This window comes from Pinus tabuliformis, chromosome 1_2 (assembly GCF_031772625.1).
Source record: "Pinus tabuliformis cultivar Carrire ecotype Pingquan chromosome 1_2, CPIR1, whole genome shotgun sequence".
In the NCBI taxonomy this organism is placed as follows: domain Eukaryota; kingdom Viridiplantae; phylum Streptophyta; class Pinopsida; order Pinales; family Pinaceae; genus Pinus; species Pinus tabuliformis.
In genome coordinates, this window is record NC_142298.1 from 900,699,810 (window position 1) to 900,708,001 (window position 8,192).

Below are 8,192 nucleotides of genomic sequence, written 5' to 3' on the forward strand. Positions count from 1 at the left end.
GACACCGTCCAAATTCTCTTCATCAGCACTGACTCTGATGAACAAGGGGGCAATGCCCCCATTCCTTTATCGCAGGAAGGAAGTTCGTCAGAGTGATATCCGGCCATCTATTCGGTCCCACCACCAAGCAACCTGGTTGTGTCCTTTGACTGGAACCAACTAGGCAGACCTCGGTTGCCAGCAAGTATACCATTCAGAATTATCGTTCAAATATACAGAATGGTAATGGCTGGCACTATCATTGATGAGGGGGCATCTGTGAGTATCCTTTCCTCTATTGCTTGGAAAGTGCTTGGTTCGCCAGCGCTTTTACCTGAGATGAGAAATCTATCAGGTTTTGATAAAGGAACCAGTCGACCTTTAGGGATCCTCCCCAATGTGCCTATAACATTGAAAGGGAAGACCGTTCAAATGAACGTGATGGTCGTTCAAGGACCCTTGGATTATAACCTACTCCTTGGACGAGACTATATATATTGCATGGGAGATATAGTCTCCTCACTCTTTAGAGTAATGTGTTTTCCGCATGAAGGAAGAATGGTCAAGCTCGTGGACCAACTTTCGTTTCCCGGATCACGCATCGCATATAGTCACATACCATCCCTAAATGGTCTATTCACGCAAGAAGTGTCTCAACCCACGGTCCGTCCTCCTGATGAGCGCGAGTAATCCGGGAGGATATGACTGGAACCCAGGGGGCATGCGCCCTGGTCTGCTTCGGCAGGAAAACTTTGGGTATAGGGTAGGTTTCCGCGGGAGAGTATGACTAGTCCGTACCCCGTCCGTGGTTGGAAGAGGGTTTGTTCTGGAATAAGATTCTCTCGTCAAAGTTATGTAAGTTGACAATAATCGTCACTCACCTTTGTCTATTTCGGTAGACATTGCTGAGGAAGTGTTTTGTTTTGAAAAATTAACGAGACAATCTTTGGGTAACCTGAAAGAGGTGAAGTCTCTCTCTTTAAAACAATAGTTTTGAAGAAAGAGAAGTAGAGGTAACCTTGAAATCGTACTTTATACCTGGGGGCATGCAAACCTTTTGGATTGCAAGCAAAGAGCGGTTATTTATCTGTTTTTTTGGGTTAGCCGTTTCCTAACTTGCATAAAGAAAGGATGCGGAGCAAAGCTTAGTGAGATGAAGCTCCATAAAAAATAGAATCTTGATGAGACACTCTTATCTTATGACTGGGTAATCGAGCAGTTTTAGCACAAAGTTCATGCTCGTTAAAAAATAAACGCAAGATTCGAGCAGTTTTAGCACAAAGTTCATGCTCGTTAAAAAATAAACGCAAGATCCGAGCAGTTTTGACGCGGACTTCATGCTCGTTAAAAAATAAACATAAGCAATGAGCAAATGTTTCCACCCGCGTTTAAGCTCGTTAAAAAATGAACCACCTGGTAAATAACCACTGTGAATGTAATATCATCAGCCGTTAAAGCCTTGGTCGTGTTTGCACCGTCACCTCCACTTTTCCATTGGCCGATCGTTCACCTCCATATGTTTGTTTACCCATTTTGAGGAACAGCTGCGAAGATTGATTTCACCTAGCCATCCTTGTGACATTGCCGTGATTGGAAAATTGCAACCTGTACCTGGAATCAGCTGCTAACCCTGTTTATCACTCGTTCCTCAAAAGACGAGTCTTCTTTAAGCTCTTTTCAACTGACTCGTAAAATATGAAAAGATTGCCGAGTCCTTGGCCTTCCAGCTCGTTAAGGGGACAGGAAGATCTATCCCTCCTCTAGATTTTAATCTTTTTGGACCTAAGGGATTATTGCACAAAAAGATCGAGCGCTTGTTTTATTCGGCTCGTTAAAACTATCGAAAACTCATCCCTTCTGTATTGTTTTATACTTTTTCGGACTTAAGGGATTAGATGACGAAAAAGGAATTTTGGAGTTAACTTTATGTACCTTTTCAGACTCTCTAAAAATGAAAAGGACCGAGTTATCCTTGTCGTTAGACTCGTTAAAATCATTAAATAGCGACAAACTTGTCTTTAGACGAGAACGAGTTTCACTATCACTAGGCTCGTTAAAACATAGCGATGGGCTTGCCCGAAGGGCAGGTTATAGAACAAGCATATGTTATCCTCCTCAAGCTTGACAAAAATAAAGAGGTACTGGTCAGCAATGACTGGGGAAAAATTGGGAGAAACTAAAGAAAACTTTGATGGTAGCAAGTCGCTCTTGAACATGACACTTTTCCTCTGTACCACAATCGGGTTGGGTTGTTTCATTCACCGGTCACATCCATGGTCTCGCCATACCATCCATATTTGGGGAAATGCTACCAATCCATCGCATCAGTGTCATCACATGTTCAAGAGAAGTCGTTCAGAAAAAGTCAACTGTGTCCCATCCACTGCCATACATTATCCTTCATCCTTTCATGACTGCCACCCTGAATCATATGTCACATATCATTTTCACCTCCATTAAAATCATTAGCTCCGTTCCGTGTCACTGATGTGGGATTCATTAAGGCCCTCCTTTGACGGATCGCTTCTTGTCGACATCAGCTCATTATCCAAGAAGTTGATCTAGGAACAACCCCTTCAGTACTTTGAAGCTTGCATGCCACAATGGCAAGTTTCTCACTTCCGGCGACAAGTATATATCAATGACCTTCGACCGAAAGATTTTGCGTGGTGTTCGACACTAAGTCCTTTATTCACACCACGTGAATTGTACTGCAGTACCTTGAGGGTCATTATCATTATCGGTGATTCCTCTCGCGCTTGTTAACGGTTTACATCATTGACCGGTAATCAAGCGAGGTCTTTCCATGTTCGACTTCAGAACATTTCTCACATGGATCGAATTGTACTTAGAGTGAAGATCGAACGAGTTTGAAGACCCCGGATCTAGTTTCATCCATCCGGGCTGCGATATATATTCAGGAAAGATAAATACATTGACATGTACATCATTGCAGCAGATAATCATCCTACTTAAAGGATGATAATTTCATCAAAATTATCAGTCTACCATCAGACGATTGTCTGTTCTATGTACAGAAAAATGTATTTATAAAGCTGAGCATGGGAATGCCCGCCTCAGCTAGATCATGAAAGCAGTATGAAAAATAATGTATTGTATTGTATCTTATTATAGGTCTCCTCCCAGCATTGGATGAACTTCGGATCCCCCTGATAAAGCATTTCGCCCGATAAACAAACTCATACTTTAGGGGGCAACTGTTATAGACATTTTTGTGCCTTACATCATTGAGCATGAAATTTCCATAATCTAAGGGATCCAAAGTCCCTAAACATGTTGTTCCTACCCCTAGAGGAACAAGGCTAACAAACCACAGCAATTCACAGAAGTTCTCCACCTGAAACTTCTCAAAAACAAGTCAATTCAGGATCATTTCAGTGGCTACACTAGCTGTTTGTGCTGAATGTCAAAGCCAACACTGGCTACCTGCGTTGAATGTCAACTAGAACAAAGGCTACCTACGCTGAACGAGAGTGGACAAGTGGCAGGCTCATTTCTCAAGGTGTCAAATCCCAGGAAGCTTCCAAAATGACACTTGCCTCAGGGAATTCGACTGGTGATGAGTAAGAGGTTCCAAAACTCCAAGTGGAAGCAAGAACCTCCAAGTGGACTCAAGAACTGACAGAGAGAGAGGACACTAGTCAGATCTCAAGATGACTCATCCTCTCTCCAAACATCTATATATGGATCTCTCCTCCATGAGATCTAGAGGCTGGAATTTTGTTATTGCAAAGAATTGCTATTGGTTTGAGACTGGAATCATTGGGTGCTTAATGCTTTGAAGGGGCTGAAGATAGGAATTCCATTTGCTGGGAAGGAGATGCTAGATTGGAGCCCTCTGGGTTGTATCTCTTCCTGAACCTTGTTATTCATCAACAAAGCTATCTTGGTTTCTCCTATATGTTGATGTATTTTGATGCATGAATGTATTAGCATGTTTAGTTTATTTCTAATCCTAAACTAGTTATGAATGTGAACATCTGTCTTTGTGTAGTGTTCTTCTCTTGTCTCAAGTAGTTGTTCTGTTGTCGCAAGTAGCTGTTCTCTTGTGATCTTGCAGGAAGTTGTAGCTGAATAAGCAAGAAGGCAAGTAGCTGTGAACACCCAAAGAGAAGGGAGATCGGATCGAGGGACAAACGGAAGACACCGGTAAGTCTATTGATCTCTCTTCTTTCACATTTCATAAAGGAAGAAACCAGTATAGCTGTATTCGTTTGTTGCTAAGGCACTGTCACACCTTAGGTGGATAGGATCGTCCTGCATAGCCATTTTTGCCCACAACAGAGGAGCTCTTTCAATTCCTTGTGAGTCATTGGAGACCTCACCGAGGGGTATTTGAGGTCTGGGGAAAAAGATTTCATGATATCTACAACGATAGATGTCTACTTTTTTATGGGGTTGTAGACATGAGGCTAGCAGATTCTTGTTGAGCTTCCATGGCTAACCATGCTTCTAGATGAGTGGGAAAGGAAACACTACATTACATGGGTAGTGGAGGGAGGATCAATGTGATCATGGAAATTCAAGATGTGGGAACATAGGTGGCATCCATGGTGATAGTCATTATCACCATAGATTATATAAATGACATGAAAAGAATATTATCTCAATAAACTATCTACTTAATCATTCATAAAGATATCAAACTATAACTCTAGAAATGATAATTTAAAAGCTAAATAAGACAAATGAAAAGAATTAAAATAATATTAACAAAAGTACAATAGGGATATGAAGCTCATAGGGTGGGCCTAGCCCAAGTATGGTCAGAGTCCTTGAAGGAGAACAAAGCTAATAATTGAAATTAGGAATTTCTTCCATTAACTGAAAATTTGTCTTACATTGTAATGTTGCAAAACCTGTTGAGAAATATAAAAAAACACAATATTCCTTTTCTAATTCTATTCTCCTTCCTCTTGGGAAAATTCAGGTGTCTTATTTATACATCAAGTAGGGGATTAGCCTCCTTGGGAGGAGGGATGAATTTCCCTCCAAAAATTCTTAAGGGAGGGGACCTTGTCCCAGATCCAAATCACAACAATAGGAGGAGGCATTAAATTCCTTGAGCTAGTTGAGTTTGGATTTTCTTGTTGTAGGGAGAAAGTCCCTAGAATCTCTCTAGTGTTGGATTCCTCAAAATCTACTCAAATATTAGTAAATCCTACAAAATAAACATATTAAGGCACATGAAGCATTAAAACCATATTGAATCCTCTAATAAATCATTAATCTAGGAAAATATACCATTAAGGGAAAAATGTGGGGTCAAACATCATTATATGTGCTTATGATTGGACTAATGAACCTCATAATTTTCCATTTTTGGACTCTACTCAAGTTCTATCTTCCTCATTGGTGGCTTACCTTGCCTGTTAACAACATTCTTCATTGGATATTAATCAAATGGTTTCACCCATATGTTGGCATTATGATATAGGTGTTGTCCTTGATGGCAACTCACTCAGATGAAAGATCACGGTGCAGCATGTAAACAACAAAGAATTACAGATTAGACTACAAAGAATGAAGAAAGAAAGGTATACACAGGTTCACCTTGACCAAGCTGCATATACACGCAGATTCACTGAACACAAGTAGCGTATACGTACACATGCACTTTCACAGAAGGAAAAGCACATATATGTTGGAAAACTAAGTTTGCGGTCCGAGGTATTTGGTCCAAGGTATTGGCCCTAGGTATTTGGTCCAAGGTATTCGTCCTAAGTGGTTTTGGTCCATGGTATTGAGAAAGGCCTAAAACTATATAAGGAGGAAAAGATCATTAGGCCAAGGAGTGCAAGTATCGAATATCTGATGAAGTGTGAGATTTAGTATGCAAGTTATTGTCTTATGGTGCTTTGCTTGATCTAAACCAAGGATGAACCTTAGCGGTTGATGAGGGATAATATCTAATGATGGATCAGGATCCTAAGGCTTATCATTATATGGTTTGATCATGTATATTCTAGATATGAATACTGACGCATGTGTTATTCTGTAAATGTTATGATCTGGGTATAACTGAAGTCTGGAATAGCTGCAAAATTATGAATTAATATTTACAGATGTATACGCTGGTTGGCTTTGATAAAATCACGTATACACATAGGTTCGACACATGGAAGTAGCGTATACCTTATGAAGTATTTTTAGTTGCTTATGTTTGTTGTTGCAAAGTTCTGGGTTTTGCTTTAGGTTCCGGTGACTGTATTCTAGTGACAATGTTTTGAATGATCAGATTCATGTTATGATTATTGAGTTTCAGTGATTGGTTGATGCAGATGTACTTGATGATTGTATTGTAGTTATGATGTTGTTGATGGGACCAGTATGAAAATTGAATGAAACGTGGCCTTCAAATTGTGGTGTTGTATTCTAGGAGTATCCAGTCTGAAAATTCATGAAACGTGGTCCCTGGTAGAAGAGTGGAGTTTTTGTAGGTTGGCACCTATGTACTAGTAAACATATTGGCTAGTACAAGAGCTAGGGGGTTGTAGCTCCCTTCCAGTAGCAGCTGGAGAATGAGAGAAGGTTGTAGCCTTCTGCAGGTGGGTGCCTACGTACTGGGATGAGTCTGAACCAATACAATATTGTAAACAGTTTTTCTTATCATTAAAAGAAGTCATAGATGACAACAGTAGGTGGTTTTTACCCACATTGGGTTTCCACCTTATATCTTGGTGTTTATGTGTGTTGCTTATGTGTGATGATTTATTCTGCTTCTACTGCACTGTCTAATAAATCTCTGATATACTGGTTAAAGTTCAATACATGATAAATTGTCTAAATCAAAAGTTCTCTGCATATACGTTGGTTTCTTTAAGTACAGTCGCGTGTACACTCTAATTCACTTAGCTGAAGTAGCATATACAAATCTGTTTGGGAAATTAAATTATTGATCTGATAATATTGATTCACCCCCCTCTCAGTATTATTTCCAACAATTGGTATCAGAGCAGGTCCTTCAGAAGAATCTTGATCTCTTGAAGGGAGATTCATCATCATGAGTAATCAAGAAAGTGTGGGATCCATCAGACCGCCAATATTTAATTGGAGCAACTTTGTTTATTGGAAAATAAGAACCAAAGCCTATCTACAATCACTTGGAACAGATGTCTAGGAAATTGTGGAAGGAGAATATACATTTCCAACAACAATTCCTACAAATACGGTAGGTAAGAAGAAATATGAAACCAATGCCAGAGATGTCAATACCTTATTGGGAAGTCTGTCACAATCAGATTTTGTCAAAGTCATGCAACTCAAATTAGCCAAATAAATATGGGACAAAATCGTTCTGAGCTATGAAGGAGACTCTCAGGTAAAACATGTTAAACTTCAAACTCTCAGAATTCAGTATGAAACTCTTAAGATGCATAGTGATGAAAGTATAGCTAGTTACTTCTTATGTATAGATGAGGTTGTTAATTGTATGAAGAATCTAGGTGAAAATAAAGGAAGTTACCTTAGTTGAGAAAGTTTTAAGATCCTTGTCTGCCAAATTTGAATCAAAAGTGTCTGCCATAGAAGAAAAACAGGATCTGCAGACTATCACTATGACACAGCTTCACGAAATCTTAACTGCCTTTGCGATGAGAAAAGGAGGTCCATCAGATATGAGAGAAGCCGCATTTAAAGCTTCAGCAAAAGAAAATGAAGAACACAATGAATCAGGACATATTTCAGAAGAAGAAGATGAGGTAAACTTTATCAAGAAGCTTCAATGGGGTTCTGAAAGATTTAGAGGTAAGCTACCCTTCAAATGTTGTGCCTGTGGCAGAGTCCGTCATTATGCTGCCAAATTTCCTCATAAACATAATTATGAAAAAGGGAAGGAATATGAAAAATGGAATAGAAAACAAGTTGTAAATAAAAGAAGTTACTATACTCATAAGATAGCGATGGTTTATCAAATAGTGATGAAGATGAAAATAGTAATGACTATAGACTTCCGATGGCTTATGACGATGATAATTTTTGGGATGCTTTAGAAGAAGATGACCTTCATGAAGAAATTTCTAAACTCAAAATATGTTTAGAAGAAAATAATATGATTATAAATACCTTGACATACCAACTTGCTGAAAAAGAAAAACACAATGAAAAACTAGAATGTGAAATTGTGGGTATAAGAAAGGATCTTGAGAAAACGAAATCTCTCAATCTTAGATTTGCTAAAGGATCAGAAAAAT